General features: G+C 36.8%; 1 protein-coding gene across 2 annotated transcripts in view; it reads right to left on the bottom strand.

The window, feature by feature from the left end:
- Positions 1 to 19,487, bottom strand: part of MESR3 (misexpression suppressor of ras 3) — a 55,721-nt gene that overhangs the window by 19,625 nt on the left and 16,609 nt on the right. The window contains exon 2 of one of the 2 annotated variants that reach the window (XM_020956882.2): positions 15,604 to 15,651. The gene's annotated coding sequence lies outside the window, so the exon portion shown is untranslated. Of the gene's footprint in view, positions 1 to 13,427; positions 13,604 to 15,603; positions 15,652 to 19,487 lie in introns of those variants that run through there. The other variant, XM_086832381.1, reaches the window with a different exon arrangement.

Genomic DNA, 19,487 nt, shown 5'->3' with positions numbered 1-19,487 from the left:
ATTGCCCGAGTTTGTCACTTGGAATGAGAGGGAATCTGTGAGATGTATGTGCGGTATACACATAATGGAGAATTCCCCAAAAACAGCCATGAATATGAATCCCCAAAAGCCTACCTTCCGCACTGCCTCTGGCTCAGTTTCAAATTGAAATTCACATCATTCACTTTAATGCGAACAGGTGTAAATTATGTGTATTAATTTATGCATTTTCTGGTCTCTACACATTGTAAAGCCACCCCCGCGGTGGGGAACAAAACGTTTCCATTGCATTTAAACAGAAATTAGCGGATATATTGTGGAAAACTCCTGTGACCCGTGGCCAATTTGCACTGATAATTAAATTAAATGCCTAATTAATTACCATTATAGAGGTGTGTGTGCACTGCATTCTGAAAGGCTGCAAATGTGCAAAATGTAATCCCCCCACGAACAGAGTCCAAAACTTATTTAATTTATGATCGGTTATAAATCAAATTACATGCTAAATTATAACAATGCCACGCCGGATGACCCAAATGCAGAATGCACACAGGTAAATGTAGTCAAATGCGGATGGAATACTAAATTTGGCATTATTAGGAGTTTAGAATTAGAAAGACTAAATCAAAGCTAAATTTTTAGAGAGTTTACCATAATAATAATAACTATTTGAATTGGGAAAGTAAATATATCTTTCATTTCAAATACAAATATATTAATAGATTATCAAAACCAAGTGTCTTTCCAAAGAACTTCCTTTTAAGAAATATAATCTTACTTTTCCTTGAAAATCTTATAAACTCCTTATCCTAATACAACCTTTCAGCATCTCTTCTCATCCTCCTTGGCATCATTAATCCCCAAATCCTAAGCAACTTAATTTACTGTCTAAATTTACTCTCTTCCTTAGCCCCATAAAACCCAGCTGGAGCTACATAGTCATCAAATTGGCTTCTTCATCGAGCTAAGCACTTCACCAGCCGGATGAACCTTTGACTATCTAATTCCGGTTCTAAGCTATATATACCTCTATTACCTAGGGCAGCCTCTGCAGCTGATCCTGTGCCAGGAAATATGCACAGCTTCTTCTCTAATTTACTCCTGGCTGGCACTCATAACTCAATCCCCGTCTTGGCCCATCCGAGATGCATCGCGATGCTACACAGAAAATTAAAGTATTAGTAGTAGGTAAATTATAACTTAAAGGAAGGTAAACGTACACTATCTAAATATAAAAATTTGGAGTTAAGGTTTAGACAATGTTTTGTATTGTACAATTTCCCACTGCTCCCCAAATCTAAGATATATTTTGTGCTACTCCTTTTTTTCTAGGTGTACACTTTGGTAGGAGTATCTGGCATCTGGCTAACCCTTAAGCCACATCCAGTTGCATTGACAAAATTTCACTTTGGATGTCCCTGCTGTCTGCTATCTGCCTGCTGCTGTGGATTGCAAATGGCAAAAGCTTTGGAGACTGCAGTTGGTTGCATGTTGCATGTTGCAGCTTGGGCAAAAATGAAGGGTTTTTACAGAGTGTGGAGTTGGCATGAAGCTCTTCCACGTCGCGCTGTCACATGCCACATTCTGGCAACTCTTTTTTATACAGGGTATGGGAAGATGAGAAAGGTGTATTAGGTTTTCAGGGAAATATCACCAAGTGAATATCTTAATCCAGCTACTTTTACTAGTTCTATATGTGTTAATGAAATAAGATTTCTGCAAGATCTTATAGAGTTTAAATATCAACTTGTATAAGAGGTCACCTCCTAGTCGACCCTAGCCTCTCTTAATAGTTTTTCCGTAGCTTGTCGGCATGATTTTCGCAATCAGTGGAAAGCAGCTTGAACTGTTGCAGTTCCAGCATTTGTTGCCGCTGATGGTTTGGCGTGACATTTGGCATCCGCGCGAGGAGGAGGAGGAGGACCAGGGATTGGAATTGGGATCGGGAACCACGTCTGGAGCGCCTGGGAGTCATCTCCTGGGCAACATAATCTGACATAGCTTTATGCTCAGGGCTTTTTCTGGGTTTCCATGTCACACGGCGTGCGAGCGGAGTCTTTGTGCCAAATGATGCGCAATTCACAGTGAAACTAATTTGCGCCACAACAAAGTCAATTTTCCATCCCAGAGGAAAAATCGGGGGCGTGTGGAACCATGTTTATGGCTGTTTCGCCTTAAACTATGTCAAAAGCCGTTCAATTAAGTTTTCGCTTGCACAATGATAAGGAACCTGAACCTCCACCTCCGCCTCCACTCATAACAGAGTGACGCCAAAGGGTATTAACACGGGTCTAGATTGAGGGTTTCCGGGGGAAATCGAGGGTATACATATGGGGCAATTGAGGGAGAGGGAGAGGGAGAGGGAGGAGCACGGGGTTGACTGGGGCATGTGGGGACATCAGATTGATAGCGTCGCTAAACAACACAAAACAGAAAAGACCCCAACGGGCATGTGCAGCTCCAACCGGCTACTCCCTACTTCTAATCAAGCACGTAAATAAAGTTAAGGTTTATGCCTGCGAGGAGGGGCACCAAAGCACACACAAAGGGCCAAGCAATTTATTCCGTTAAAATGAAGTGGGGATACCCTTAATTTGGCAAAAGGTCTGGCCTAAAGTAGATTATAAAGAATAAGAATAAAAGGTAATATTCTCAAGGGGTACTTGAGAGCTTTGCCTCCTTTTATGCTTGTTTAAAGGAATAGATTCTATACCATGTTTGGATGCTTTATATTTTTTAAGTGTGATATATATTTATTCTAACCTTTGATTAGAGAATTTTCATATCCCTATTATAGCTTCCATATCTATATTTCCCCTATCTTTTATGTGCTTTTTTGCAGAGATTTTTTAGCACCATGTACTGACAATCCCTAGACTTTTCTATACCCTATACAACACAACAAATTGTTAGAATCCCGCTGGCGGGTTTAGCCAGGATTGCCTTTGGGCCAGTCATCATCAGATCAATGGGGTAAACACACACACACACACTCGCACACACACTCTCGCACAACCATGCTGCCCTCAACAAAGGCGGCCAAATGACAACCTCAGGTTCTATTCTCTATTCCTCTCTATATTTAGAAAGGCACAAGTATGTGACGGGGTCGTCCAAAAGGGGCCTGATGATGGGTTGTTACTATGTAGGGGAATCCCGGTTCCGTTGTTGGTTACTACTGGTTGCTGCCCGGCGGCAAAGTACAATAAAAAAGTGCTCCAACGTTGCATGCAACATTTGATTAGCCCCATGGACGGGGTAGGGGAGGCTCTGGCTGCGGTTGGATGGCCATCATCATCCCCGGGAACTGAAGACGGACGAGGATGCCCAAGGAAAAATGAGCAGCATATTGCTGCTCAGTGCACTTGGGGCAATGGCAATTAGAGGTTAACTTGAAGTACTCACTGGGCCACAGCCCAGAACTAACAATCAACCCACTAAAGTCAACCAAAGTTCTTATTATAGTAGAAATTCTTTACAATAGTTGTTTCATTTGGAAGGTAAATGATGTACAGCAAGTACAAAATCAGTTAAGAACAATGTAAAAGTTAACAAAACTGAGGTAAAAAGAATATCAGTGCCTTATTTGTATACCTTATGAAGTAGAAACAAAACCACTTTGACCAGTTTCCACCGTACTTCCTTCCCCGGAAGCTCTGAAAGCAAATGGTTATATGGTTGGTTTTGGTTAATATACGACATGTTCGGTTTCAGCCCATTTACAAGCCAAGCACAATGTTAACTTGGTGATATGTTCTCAGCCCTTCTTAGCCACCAAAAACTTCAACTTGGTTTGTGTTCAAGTGCAGTGATGTGTGCTGGCAAATTCAAGAGGGGCGAAAATGGAGAAAGTGCTGCGATTGTGTAGTTTCTGCGGTCACAAGTGAAAACTTTGCGACTTGCGTTAAATATATTTGTCAGCCAAGTTTATTACGAAAGTTTTCCAACTTTAAGCCAGGAGAATAGTTCAATTAATCGCAAGATAAATGGTGGCGAACGTGGGATGATTTAGGATATGGTCGGTTAAGTATATATTTGTTTTGCTTTGTTCTTATATGAAAAGTTTTAGTAATAACCTCATTACGAGACTACAAGTAAGAATATGTTATATTAAAGGGAAATAGAAAAGAAAAATCACATAACTTAGCCAAAAAAGCATTGATTTACATTCGGAAAACGTTCCTATGTTAATTTTTAGTAGGTTAATAAATTTACATACTAAATAAATTATTTCGAACAAGAAAGGAAGCTAACTTCGGCACGGCGAAGTTTATATACCCTTGCAGATAGAAATTCTATGACTAGGAATCCATACCATATAAATTATATATATTTGTGTTAAAAAACAATGAAGTAATACCTGCTTTCATTTCATTCACCTATACATATTATATTTGCAGCTTTTCATTCACAGATTTCCATTTTTCTTCTACTTTAAACGATAGTTTGTATGGCACCTATATGATATAGTCGTCCGATTTTCATGAAATTTGACACACAATTTAAGACTAATATAAAATGGCTACACCTCAAATTTGATGAAAATCTGTTGAAAGCTGAAAAAGTTATAATTTTTAATTGTATTAATTTCTCGATCGTTCCTATGGGAGCTATATGATATAGTAGTCCGATTTTCATAAAATTTTATACAAAATTGTAGAGTATAGTAAAATGGCTATATCTCTATTGAAAACTGAAAATGTTACAATTTTTTTTGTAAAAATTTTCCGATCATTCCTATGGCAGCTATATGATATAGTCGTCCGATCCGGCCCGTTCCGACATATATACGAGTGAGAATATATAGAAGGCTAACTCAAAGTTTCATTCAGATAGCTTCAAAACTGAGAGACTAGTTTGCGTAGAAACGGATAGACGGATAGACGGATAGACGGACAGACGGACAGAAGGACAGACGGACGACGGACATGGCTAGATCGACTCGGCTGTTGATCCTGATCAAGAATATATATACTTTATATGGTCGGAGGTGCCTCCTTCACTGCGTTGCAAACTTCTGACTGAAATTATAATACCCTGCAAGGGTATAAAAATTCAAAGTCCCAAGCGTAGTTACAACTGTGCGTATACGTAATTTTTTGTGACTTTAAATCACGTTTGTATAACTTTGCCGTTTGCAATTAAATTGAAAAGAATCGTATCGAAAATTGACGCATCAATTTTTATTCGGAAAGCTGTCCTATGTTAGTTTTTATTAGGCTTAATAAATTATAATTTTTGCCAATTTGAACCCCTCATAAAATTATTAAAATTTTGAGAAAGAAAGAGAGAAAAAAAAAAAAAAACAATTTTTGCCAGAGGTAGCCAGATCGACTCGGCTGTTCATTCTGATCAAGAATATATATGATTTATAGGGTCGGAAATGATTTCTTTACATAGTTTCGGAATTAAATTATAATAAACCTGCAGAGGTATAACAACTTTTTTACAAATAAATTAAATTAAAAATCAAATCTCTTTTTGATGACACTTTAAGTCTTTGGAAATCGATTGAAAATCCCATTTATCCATTGCCAAATCCGTTGATTCAAATCAATAAAACATCACAACCAGGAAGCGCTCTGAGATTTATCCCCAAATATTGCTCCCTCATTCTGCACTTTCTGACTTTTCCTTCGCCTCACATATATATGTATAGATATTTCTATATACACCGCACCGCAATTTCTCAGAGCAGACGCGGCTCAAGTTTTCCACGTGAAAAATGGCATCATAAGAAAAGTTATTGTCTCTTTGTCGAGTTGCCCAACTTGGATGAACTACGTCTGCCATGGTGGTGAACCCTTCTACCAGCTGCAGCCTCATCTCCAGTGCCATGCAGCATCATCGGCGGCACCGTCAAGAGTTTATTATGCAATGGTAAAAATGTACTGCCATTTGTTGTCAACGCGCCGAATGCAACAAAAAGCTATAAGCGAAAAATACTCAGTGATGGCAAAGAGTCAGGTATGAAATTCCAGACATTATTTGATAAGGTTTTAGCTTAAGAAAACCTTAAAAATAGTATTTTTGCTTCTTTTGATATAGTAAAAATAAGATTTGTTCTAAGGGTATTATTAATGAGGATATAGGCACAAGTAATACTCATTTCAAGAGGGTTGTACCTTTAATAAAGCCTAGTAAACCATATCTTTACTTCTTCTTTAATAATTATGCGTATTCCAATCATTAGTTTATGTTGAAGGTATGTAGTTAAAGGTTTTAATAAGTCAAATTGTATTAACAATGTGATTTATTATAAAAATATATTTATTTAAAAGCTTCCTATTATTTGTTTCCTATAACCACTACCTTGTACCCCAGCTCAGTTACAACTAAATAATGCCTTTGGCATCTCTGAAAAACATGGCCAAAATTCGTCTCGGTGGTAAGAGGTAGAAGTTGGTAGAAGAAGGGGCCTTCGTCTGGGAGCTGACTGTTCACATTTGTGCAGCCATTGTAATGAGTTTCTTGTACGGAAAGAGAGACAATCCTCCGGCAAGTCAACGTCAAATGTTGCAATATGTAAAATTAACATTGCCTTGGCTGGCGGGGAAGTTGCAGTTGAAGTTGAAGCTGAGTTAAACGAGATGAGCGCCAGAAGATGGAGAAGTTTGGAACCGAAAAAAAAAGTTCGGAAGCCGAAAAGTGTCGGCGGGATGGATGGATGATGATGTTGCATGTGGCATAAACTCCCACTTTTTTCCATTTGCAGCAAAAAACAAACAAAACTGGTTACAAACTGGCTGCTAATTGCCGCCAGGCGAGGAGACTTTGAAAAAACCTCATAAAGCCAACTCACACGAACGGAAAACAATTTTATTTCGACAATAATTGTTTCGTGTGATTGACTGACTGATTGATGAACTGACTAAATTGCTGGACGTGTCACTCGTCTCTGTGTCCAATTAAAGATCGAATCTATGTTAATCAAAGTCATCAAAATCAAATTCAGCATCAAAATCAAAATAAAATTTTTTGTTGATCGAAAACAAAAGTGAAATTCCCCAGGCAGCGGTCCATCTGATCTCTGCGGTTTTGTCTCGTACCTTCTGAGGTTTCTCGAGAGATACATAGATAGATATATAGAGAAAGAGACAAGGAGAGAGATCAATGCTCGGGAAAGAGTGAAAGTCAAGTCCAAACATTATGTTTTATGGACACCGGCCAGCCGTCAACTTGGGACACCTTTTTTGTTTTGGTTTTTTTTTTTGCGCCACCTGAGTCTGCTTCTTTGATTTGTGTGTTGTCTTTTTTTGTACAAAAATTATTCACGCTATGCGTTTGGGGCTCATTTAAATTTTTGTAAAGAAACCACAAATAATTAGCTCCACCCACGTCCAGGGGTTATATTGGAAAAGAAATCGGAGAAGGGTTAGCTGTAGGAGTTCACTTTAAGTTTGTAATTTAATAAATTAAGTCAAGAAAAGTTCAATGACACTTAAGTACTTGAATATAATCATTTTTCCCTATACTCGTATAAGTAAACCTTTTCTTTGAAAAGAATACCATTCCCTCTATTGGTTCTGTAACCCACATTTTGCCCCATTTTCTGCTGCAAATACTTTGCTCTAATAAATTCCATAAAATACTTTAATTAACTTAGCAAAAAATCCCTCTTGACCGCAAATTGAAGGCTACGCCTTTGGTCTTGATTCAAAAATAACTTTCTTTTGACCGCCCCCGAAAGCAGCTCAATGAAATACAAGAAAATAATATAAAGAAGCTCGCATTGTGTGGCCTTTGCTGTCACTGTCACTGCAACATAAAAAACAAAATTATAACACAATATAAAAATTGTATTTAAATTGGACAATGCAAGTCACACAATGGCCTATCCCAAGTACAATTAACTTAACTTTTTCTGCCTCTTCAGCTTCAGTTTAAATTTCAGTTTCAGCTTTAGCTTTGGCTCTAGACCTTCAAAATGTTGAAAGCGAGACTCAAAAATCGCCGAATGTTGAATGCCGAAAACATTTTGCCGACCATCACAAAAAGCCACCACCACCTTCATCCATCCATCCATCGATTCATCCATCCAAGAGCTGGAGACTTTAACCCAGTGGGTGTGAACTTATCTCTGTAAAGTTGGCCAAATGTTTGCAAGTCGCTCAAGAGACCTCCGCGTCAATCCATCAATCATTCCGCCCGCCAATGCCTAATTAGCATGCAATTCATGGGAACAATTGAATAGTGTTGGTCAGAGATCTTAAATGTCATGCTCAGGCACTTGTTTTCGTGTTCGAGCGGGTCGGGGGATTATATATATGTATTATATAGCCATTATATAGACTGCCGGATGAGTGCTGTTCAAGGGCTCCCCCCAAAAATCCCCCGTCCCCGGAACGTGAAGCGAATTCCGAGTGCGAAATCAAAGTTGTTTTCTTCCCTCCCTAAGGTCGAACTTGAATGTTTGTTTTGCAAATGCGGCTTTGGAATTAGCATTAATTTTATCATTTTTATTTATCGAACCAATTCGAACTTTCCTTTTAGCAGGTTTGTGTGAACAGGAGAACAAGTTCTCGTTCACCTGCCACCAGCAGCAGCATCATCATCTTTATTATCGCAGGAAAGAAAACTGAAACCTGATTTCAGACGCGTGTTTCCTGTTCGCAGGCCTGAAAACAAGTTTCCAAATTATTTTTTGGGGACGGAGGAATCGCATAACTCAAAAGCGGCAGGAAACATTCCTTTCCCTCCCAAAAAAAAATATACAATTAAAAACTCTTGTTCGAGATTTATCAGGAGAGAGGTGGGGAAGGAGAAGCCAATCAGATACTCATGTAACTCGATGATAAGAAAAAGAACGTATAACAAAAGTTTCAATTTACTTTAACAGAAAATCGAAACTCAGCCAAGCCTCAATTTTATTGATGTTGTCATGATAAATATGTATGGGAACCATACATATATGTATATAGTATGTATATGCTTTGTGTATATCGCATTTTCGTGTCAACTGCACAGAAAAATTGAGTTTGACTTTCATCAAATCACGTGACATGTCCTGAATATAGAGCACCCCGAAATTTATTCGACTTCACACATCAACTCCCCCCAATCTATTCAAATAAGTTCAGCAAATAGGAATATACTTTTGAAGGCTCATGGGGGTGGGGATGGGCAACCCGACCACAAAACCCAGTCACAGACACAGATTTATGCGTTTTTCATATTGACAACGCTTAAACAATAGACTCTCCGCTAAATTATTTGCCCTTCTGCCATGGCAACTGCCCGTTTATTACACTCGCTGTCTTTGGCCATAAAAAAAAAACAGCAAAACCATAAACTTTCATTCACCAAACTATACTTAATGAGAACTCGACAAAATAAAACAGACACAGACTTTAATATATCTTTTTGTAGTTCGATTTTTAAAGGTACAATTTTGTTGCTTGTCATCGTCATTAAAAAATTTAATATAGCTTCCTTTGAAACAACTTTTTATTGTTTATTGTCAACATTCGCCAGTCAGCTTAAAGTTTTTATTAGTTCCAAAACTACTTTTGCTGATGCCAAAGTTTCTAGCTTAAATTTCTTGCCTAAAAGTTGGAAATTCATAACATAATTTGTGTTACTTTTACAGGAGATCTCTTTGCAGATAGTCATACTGAATATAATTTTCACTCTCTACGCCGTAATTTCAGGTAATTTAAATTGGGTTTCAGCCATAACCTGAACAATTATGCTATAGGCCCAGACCCGAAACCTAATGATAGTCACCGCAGCGGTTCAATTTCGTAGGAAAATCGTGCCAAAGCGGCAATCTTGGCTTTAATTAAGGTTCAAGCCGACCAAAGTTGGGACAACGCCTTAATAATAAAACACAAAAAAATATATATATCTATATTTATAAAGAAATGTTCACCGAAACGTTCAAAGACTGGGCCATAGATATGGCCAGATATGGGTACAGGCCGCATTCAGTTGGACGACTTTCGCCTTGTTCATGCAATTTGTATAAACTCTAAATGATTATGGCCAATAAATCTGCACACAAAAAATCATGTACTGAGAAACTGGTTAGGGTAGAAAGCCAGAAAAAACCAGGGACACCGCCCAAGCTGACCACTGACCACATATAGCCGTTGGATCTGCGGATATGTAACCCAAGTGGGTAAAAGTGATTTGTCTCTCTCCATTTGCAAATATATGTACATATATCCAAATAATCCAAATCGTGTTTTGGTGCTTGTTGCGTGAATTGAGGCGCCAGCTTCCGACAGCTTGTCATGCCAATGAGCTGCTAGTCGATCCTTTCGAGTGGGAAATTGGACAGCAAACATGGCACACGGAGAAAATATCACCTGTGTCTGGCTATCTACATATATTGAATATGTATTAAATGCCTTTTTTATGGCATGAAAACAGGGAGAAAAAACATGGGAAACTTTTATTTAACAGCAGCTTGAACTCACGAGTGTTTTTTAGGGAGGTGTATTTAAAGGATTATGTTTATTATGGTATTATGCATAATATACTCTGCAATAGTTTTGATATCATGCAGACTTTTCCCCCATATTTACTATATGATATAATATATTTTGTAAATATTTTCCTATATGACTTGACAACATTGTTGTTTATATTTTTCCCTCTGCAGACACAATTGCTGGACTTTCTCAGCCCAGTCAGCGATTCTCCCACGTTGACACCTCATCCCCAAGATGATAATAATACAGACAGCAAAGCAAAATAAACAAATTAGTTGTAATGAGATGGGGCAGTCTGGGCACTAGGGCGTCTCAAGAGTAAGTGTAGTCATCAGCATTTGGTCAGCTTTTCCATGGCTTTTCACTTTCACAGGCCGGCGAAAATCTTCGACCCACTTGGATTCTTGATTACCACTGCGACAGAGGCCTGCTTTCATTTTCATTGAGCAAAAAGCGAAACAGAAACGGAAAAATAGTGGAAGTGGATCTGGTGACAGATACGCCAACGGAGGAGAGACACGAAAAACAAAAAATATATATGAAAAACACCTGGTCTGGCTGGCCTGTACAGGTTGCTTAACCCAATTTTCAACGATATCTGTTCAGGCTTGTGGGCTAAGCCAACTACGCAACTGTATTGCTTTTTTGCAAAAATACTGAAAATAAAACCAACTGCTGGACGAATGCATTGAGGTGGCCTAAACGCACTTCAGAAAAAAAAAAAAACCAGACTTTACTAAAGTAAAGCAATGCTGCGGTATGAATTGCACCTGTCAGTGGATATCTGCAAAAATGAATGTTGAATTGCACTTCAACTCACACACAACAAAAGTGGGTAATATCAGGCAATACCCATTAAGTGCAGACAGAAAAAACCTCTCGAATTAACTCAATTACAAGGCAGCCTGAACTACATAATTTGAGTTACTTGAAAAACAGTTAAGTAGTTTAAGCATTAGTGTTACTGCTTCTAATGTTTGATTTGATACTTTAAATTGTCTTATTACTTGTTTAAATTTTCATTTAAACAATTCAAAGACTCTCTATACAGTATAAATAAATTATATAAGCAGACAATTTATTTATAGAATATCATATAACCATATTTGATTAATGTTTTATTTCTGCTCTCTCTAATCTGGCCTCAAACTCATCTCTCATACACACATAAAGATTAAAACTCGCTTTAATATACTTTGCTATTTTTAAATAATACATCAGCTTTTCTATGAACCCATCATACCCAAAAAAAAAAAATGAAACCCCAAAACGTTTAAATTTTAGAAATGTTTGTGGTCGCTGCCCAGACACGCGTCGTATAATTTAATTTAAGGCCTGTCTGACTGCCATATTAAGCTTAAATAAATTGGTTTTTGGCACAAAACAACAACAACAAAAAATAGCAACTCAAAATGTGTACAATGTTTGCGTTATTTGCTAAATCGATAGCTTTTGTTTATAATTTTAAGCAAACATCAGTGCAAATTCTGAACAAATAATGCAAATGTTTAAATGGGAAAACCCTTCTGCCGCAGGCGAAATGAGGCCACCCAAAAAATAAAATGAATTGAAGCTTCATAAATCAAAGATTAAACGCTTAATTAATCTTGCTCACTCCCAAAGCGCCGCAGAATATGTAATAAATGAAGAGGCCAAGTTTAAAATGAGCGTAAAATAAATAAATTAAAATCCAGAAGACTGCACCGATGACGTCATGAAGCTCAGAGAAAGGGGAAAAACCAACAAAGCGTTTAATACTTAGATAAACAAAACTAAAAATGGCTAAGCATGAAAAACACTTGTATAATAAGCAAGATAATAACAATAACGTCATCATCATAAGTATTATTATTTATAGTTCTTTCTCATATCAATGCAGAGTCTCGTTTCCCACCAAACGACGATGAGTATCTTCTATCCAGCTGGAGGTCACATTTGTATCTTTCGGATCTCTCGTGATCATCCATTGAAATATCAACGTGACACTAAGCTCAAGTCAGCTCAACTCATTTACAGTTATTTGCAAATGATTATTGTGCATCTATAAAGCTAGTATAAGTAAGTATCTATAGGTTGGATAACTAGACAGAACGTGTGCGATGTAGTATCTGCCACCTTTTTGAGTTGTATAAGCGAGTCAGGAGTGACACGTCAAAGCGATTGCATAATGCGAAGGTTTTGTAATGTAAATTGCAAGGGAAACGAGAATTTCATGTGTAATCAGTGGAAAGCAGCACAAAAACAAAAAAATATGAAAATATTGACAGGGAACATATATAGTATTGTAAATGGGGCGTTGTGAAGGTGACATGAAAGTGACAATATCAGATTAATAGGCTTGCGTTAATCTCAAAAATCAGTGAACAATTGTATATTAAATGGGGAAGAGCAATGGTTTAATAGTTTTCTATGTATCTGTTGTATTTTCTCATTTAAATCATTTAACTAAAGACATAACAAAGGGGTTTAAATGATTTATAAACATTTTAACACCACTTTTCAAATACCCATAGGTTAGTACATTTTAATAGGTTTATTTAATATTGAATGAAGTAGTTATAATTAACTATGATCAGTAAGTATCTATCACCAGTAAGTATCTAAATGACCAGTAATTAACTATGATCAGTAAGTTAAGTTATGTTAAGTTAAGTTAAGTTAAGTTATGATCAATAAGTATCTATGACCAGTAAGTATCTATGACCAGTAAGTAAGTATGTATGATCAGTTACTAACTTTGAAAACTTTTTCAGTTTTTAACAGATTTTCATCAAGTTTGATATATAATTAATCTAGAATTTTGTGTAAAATTTTATGAAAATCGGTCTTCTATATCATATAGCTGCCATACAAAAGATCGCTCTCTGTTTACAATTCATCTTTAATATCTCGAATTGTCTAAAGCAAACTTCCCTTTAAATATTCTCACATAAACAGCCTCTTAAATCTCAAGATCATCATGTAACCCCAAAGGAGTTAAATGAGTTGTCATTTACATACTTACATACTTACACTCTCTATGCAGGCTTGGTGGAGTACAAGAAACAAGGCCACGGAGTTGGCATCTGTTTTTGCGGGATTTTATTTAGTACTTATTGTGATAGGAAACTTTGATTTAACACACAATAGCCAAAGGTTGGATTTAAACTCAAATTTAATTAGAAACTTATAGTTTCAAGAAGAAGAACAAAAACAATTGTGTTTGCTACGGTGCTTAAGTACACTGGTTGAGAAGCGCAGAGGAGGGCACTTTTCTGAGAGATAGTGAATGCGCGGAAAGAATTATTTTTGAGAGAGAGTAAAAGAGAGGCAAACAAAATTTTGTTTTTGAGAAGCGTAGGAAAGCTCTCATTGTTTATTTTGGAATAATGAGAATTTGAGTTAGTAAAAAAATATGTGATAAATCCGTAAAATTCACCAAAAATATAACTTACTAACCCTTGGATTTTGTTCTTTTTTAACTATCTATAACCAGTAATTAACTCTGAACACTACGTATCTTTGACCAGTAAGTAACTCTGAAAAGTAAGTATCTATGACCAGTAAGTATTGATGAACAGTTACTAACTTTGAACAGTAATAAACAATGACTTGCAAATTTTTTAACACAACACATGTCTGATACTTGGCCGGCAGAATCACTTCGTTCCGGGGATGTGAGAACTAGTTGGGAATCATATGCACAGATGTGCGAGATTTGTTTTGGAACAAATTTAAGAGCAAGCTATTTGAACTAGGGAGTTATTCTTCTATATAATTTTACTTGTATATAAATTGGAGCATGCCGAATCGGTGGACTATATATGTATATACGTATGTATATATAGCTGCCATAGGAACGATCGGACGATTTATAGAACTATGATCACTGATTACCTATAACCAGTAATTATCTATGTCCAGTAATTAACTATGAACATTAAGTAACTCTGAACAGTAAGTATCTATGACCAGTAAGTAAGTATGATCAGTAAGTATCTATGACCAGTGAGTAACTATGATCAGTAAGTATGTATGAACAGTAAGTATGTATGAACAGTTACTAACTTTGAACACTAATAAACAATGACTTGCAACTTTTGTAACAACACATTTCTGAAACTTGGCCGGCAGAAGTCACTTCGTTCCGGGGATGTTAGAACATGTTGGGAATCATAAGTTCACGTGCACGAGATTTGTTTCGGAACAAGAGCAGGCTATTTGAATGAAACTATGGACTTCTTCTTCCATATAATTTTACTAGTATTAAGTCGGAGCATGGCGGATCGGTGGACTATATATATTCCCAGCTGCCATAGGAACGATTGGAAAATTGTAAGAAAAAGAATTATAACTGTTCCAATTTTCAACAGATTTCATCAAATTTAATATATAGCCATTATATATTAATCTAGAATTTTGTGTAAAATTTTATAAAAATCTGACTATTATATCATATAGCTGCCATACAAACGATGAAAGCCGACATTACTTTATTGTTTTTTAACATAAATATATATAATTTATATTATTTTTATTCCTAGTGATCGAATTTTAATCTGCAAAGGTATACAAACTTCTTCGTGCCGAAGTTGGCTTCCTTTATTGTTTTAAACAATTTTTAATATATTTTAAGTCCAAATACAAAACAAACTTCCTACACTCCCACAAGCAGTATCTTTTTCTTATTCAAAAACCACTTCCTTCCAACTGGTTCACACAATTTTCATAACAAACCGCTTACATAAATCAAAGTGGCCCCTTTTTTGGTTTGAACAAAATTCTGCTGCTACTCAATATGCAATTTAAAAATTCTCAGAATTTTCTACTCAGCCAGGTAGAAGCCAAAAACCAAAACTGCTAAGCAGCAGCAAAAATCTAAAAACAAAGAGCCACAAACAAAAAAAAAAACGTTGAAGCATCGTAAATTATGTCAGAGTGTTAAACTACAATTAGAACTCCCAGAGAGACGTGTGCAGACTCATTTGAGGATTTTTAACGAGTTTCCAACCCGTTGCCGGCTAATTATTATTAGAGCCATAAACGGAATTCAAGATCTTGTTACTTGAAATCGCAATGATAATGGAAATGAGCAGCACATAAAATTACGCAATGAAACTTTCAACTCTCAAGCTCAAATTACCCGAATGCGGAATTGGGTTAAGCACGGAGACAAGTCAAATGATTCTTATTTTATTTGGGAACTCACCGTTTCCGGTCGATGAAGTAGAAGAAGAAGTCACAGGAGGGGAATCAACTGCAAAGAATAAATAAATATTAATTTAATACAAATTAGTTTTGCAAAGACTAGGAATTAATATTAACTGCGGCGACTGGTACTGAATAGATTTATCTGAGAGAAATTGCGCATTGTGTAAGGCGAAAAAAAAAAGCAGCGGAAGCCTAGATATAAAATGAACTCAGCTGCTCTATACTATATAGTTATATATTCTCGGTGTTATATTATATTTTCCCGGGCAGCAAACTCAAATCAAATGACGACAATCTCTAGACAAGTTCAAGGTGAAGCCGTCGTCTGCCTCGTTTTTCATTTGTTATTTTTTTGTTCAATTTCAATTAAATTCACGGAAAATTTAAGAGTTCGCTGGGAGCAAAATTGAATCGTTTGCGCTCCGTTGGGCTGACCTACCGCAGTCATAACCCGCCCCAAGTTCCCCCCTTCATATTGCAATCTTCTCTGGGTATTAAATTTCCAACTCATTAAAATTTTGCACACTGTCTGGATGAAGTGACTGAATATGGTTAAGGGTTGTCCTTGTCCCTTGGCTCCCTCTGTTTGCCATTGCGCTTTTCTCCACTGGGGGAAGAATGGGAGGAAAAAAAGCCAACGGAGATGTGAAGGCTTGTCATTCATAAATGAAGTGCATAAAAATGCCTTCAACTGATGAGAGAAACGTGCAGATGGACATATTTATAAAGAGACAGGAGCCTAGAGATGGGCAGATATATAGGAAAAAGTATTCAAGCCTTTCTTAAAGGATACATTACAACAATCGATCATTTTAAGAAAATTTCAAAATTTATATAGAGTAATGAACTTTGTAGTCGGATTATACTTTGTTCATTTCCGGTTTTCTATCATACGTTCTAAAATTTGTATATCGATATAAATAAATATCACACTTCTCTTACTCTCATCAAGTACTTGGTAAAATATAAATGTGTGGACCTTTCTCAATCAAAGATTAAAGTATTTAATTCATAAATCTTATGTCTTCCCATCCATAGCTCTTCTTCTCTTTCTCTTTAAGCTATAACTCTCTTTCCATGGCATCCAATTATTCATGTCTGAACTTAATCAGAACCTTTTGACTTATCAATTAGGAATTCTAGGGTGACTCACTTGCCGCTTTAATTTATATCAATTGTTCAGGTTCCGGAAGGTCGCCCGGCAACGGAAGTACAAATTATTTACAGAATCTTATCTTATCCGCTCACAATCTGCGTCATATATAGTACTTTATATATTCCAAGTGTACATATTGTAAATTTGTGGTGAGCCGCTAAAATCGAGAGCTTGCGTCAGTTCAACACACTCAACCCACGCGGAGTAAATAATAAACAATGAAACGAATACGATTCCAAATTCGAAACCCAAATTGCGCCAAATTGAGCGTCAAGTGAATGAGGTAGAGATACTTTGAGTAGAAAAAGCTCATAATTGGACGAGGTTCCTATACAAAAAGGTCAGCCAAGCAATTGGCAAACCACTCGGACTCAACAAAACAAAACAAAATAAAACAAAAAACAAGCGAGCTAAGAAAACAAACTGTTGAAAAAATAAAAACAAAAAGCTAATGACAAAGCGAAGCAATAAAAATTAGAAGTTTGTGGCAAGATTAAATGTTGTCTTGAGTGTGTGCCCTAAGGCAAAAAGGGTATAACCAGATTTCTCAGGAAGTTCGCAATGAGGAAGAAAAGATTTGCCGGAAAGTACAGATTATACTTAAACTAAGTTGGGAAAACTAAATCAGGAAGAGTTTGTAGCTTAATTGTATTGAAATACTGTAAGAGACTAACTTTTCTAAGTGAGTTATAATTGAGTTGCCAGAGAATTAACCTATTATATTAAATTATGTATTTATTAGAGAGTGCTATGTTTTACTGAAGGTTATCTATAATATCATAGTTTAAATCTAGATTAATTTGGTATTGTTTGTAGAGATATTAGTCTTAATTTCTACTTATTTAAACAAGCAAATAGCAATAGATTAATAATTGTTTAAGAAATATTTTCTTTAAGGTTAAGAAACTTCCTAGAGAGTGTATTCCAAATGCTTGTTCTATAAAGATCTCCTTATTTTCCGTTTTCCTTTTCTTCAGTTAGTTTTTCTCAGGTTTTTCCAAGCCATTCTACTTGTTTCGCTTGGTTTTTGTGTTTTTCTTCTAATTTTTTTTTGGAACCACGACAGCTACAACTCCGAGGACAAGCCCTTTTTTGCTGTTGTGCGTTTGTTCGGCTTGTTCTTCTGGGGCGTTTCAACAGATTGGGGTGGGAAAACATTTAACTTGGCTAAAAGCGGCATTAGTGCGATGTATGGGGCGTGTTCCGGCCCCGAAGGGAAGGAAAGGCGGCCAATTAATTTTTTAATGGCTTAGACGAAATGACTGACTTTGGGGTTATTACAAAAGGAAGAGAGCGAGGCGGAAAAAGTTCTTCTTTCAACGGTTTTGGAAATTGTCAATTAGCAAAGTGCCTGCCAAGAATTGGCAATTTTTAAACTCCTTCGAGCCACGCCCACTGGCCCGTTCTACCATTCTTCGGCATCATGGAATCTGTAATTGACTGGGACTTACATTTTTATGATGTTTAATCTAATTTTTGTTTAACGATCTGGGCATTTTTTATGCCGGTCGTTTGCCTAACGACCCGAGCACACTGAAATAAGTTAAGCGCATAAAGATTTTGCCCCTGGGCTTGGTCAGCTAGGATTTGTGTGGTAGGTACAAAATGTATTATATTTTCTTTTTTTTATACTTTTATTTATTTAAGAGCGGTGCACCACCGGGCAGCGGCAGCGGCGGCGACGTCTCTGACCAGAGCAATTTGTTTTGATTGAATGAAATATCAAAAACGTGACCTGGCCCCGTGCACTTTGAGCAAACCGGCAAACCGAAGGCAAAAGAAACCAATATACTATATATATAATTCAGGTAATAATTCAGGTTGAGAGACAGGTATATATGCAGAGAGAGAGATAGATGGATGGAAATGCAGAGTAAAATTCACAGACTAAATGAAATGTATGCAAATTGAGCGTGAATAACCGCTTTAACCTCCGAGCACGTGCAAGTGATTGAACTGATGCCAACGCAGGGTTAGAGAGTTTAGAAAGAGAGGGGTAAAGTGGTTAGAAAGAGAGGGTGGAGAGCCAAAGAGGCATAGATAATTTCCCATCTATCTGTTTGAGAGCGATGTTCATTGCCCGACAAGTACTCAATGATTAGTAATCGAAATGTTTCTCAATAACTCATTCACTCACTCTCGCACTCACACTCACCATAGCTATCTCTGTCTAAGACTCTGTGTAGCTCTCTCACTCTTTCGCACATAATCGTGTTCAAGTGGCCAGTTAATCCTGCAGCTTCCTGTGGCAAGGAGTGTGAGTGTGTTCTTGTGCTCGCTTTGAATACTTCATCATATTCATGACTTTTACATGCATTGCACTTCCGTGAGTGGCTTCTGCTTATCAACGAGGGTTGTAAGAGAACTTATTCTTAGCTTATAATATATATACTTATCATCTTTTTTAAAGAGATTTCATTTTAACAAAAGTAAAGGTTTTAAGTTTTAAACCATCAATAAATCAAGATTTAAAGTGACAAAAACAAGCCATAAATGTCCTATTAAAACAATGAACACAAAGTAAATGCTGTCTCCCCCTTTTAAGATCTGAATTTTCCCTCTTTGCTATTAATCTCTGCACTCCAAAAAAATATCTATTAAAATGCACCCACTCAAAACACAATTTATCTTACCACGATTCACATCGCTGCTCAACAATCTCTCTGTCGTGTTTATCGACGATAATCTACATCCTTTGGCTGTCCACAGGTTATGCCAAACACTTG

This window comes from Drosophila serrata, unplaced genomic scaffold (genome assembly GCF_035046125.1).
Source record: "Drosophila serrata isolate PLE 108 unplaced genomic scaffold, ASM3504612v1 contig_249, whole genome shotgun sequence".
Taxonomy (NCBI): domain Eukaryota; kingdom Metazoa; phylum Arthropoda; class Insecta; order Diptera; family Drosophilidae; genus Drosophila; species Drosophila serrata.
This window is presented reverse-complemented; position numbering and strand designations above follow the sequence as displayed.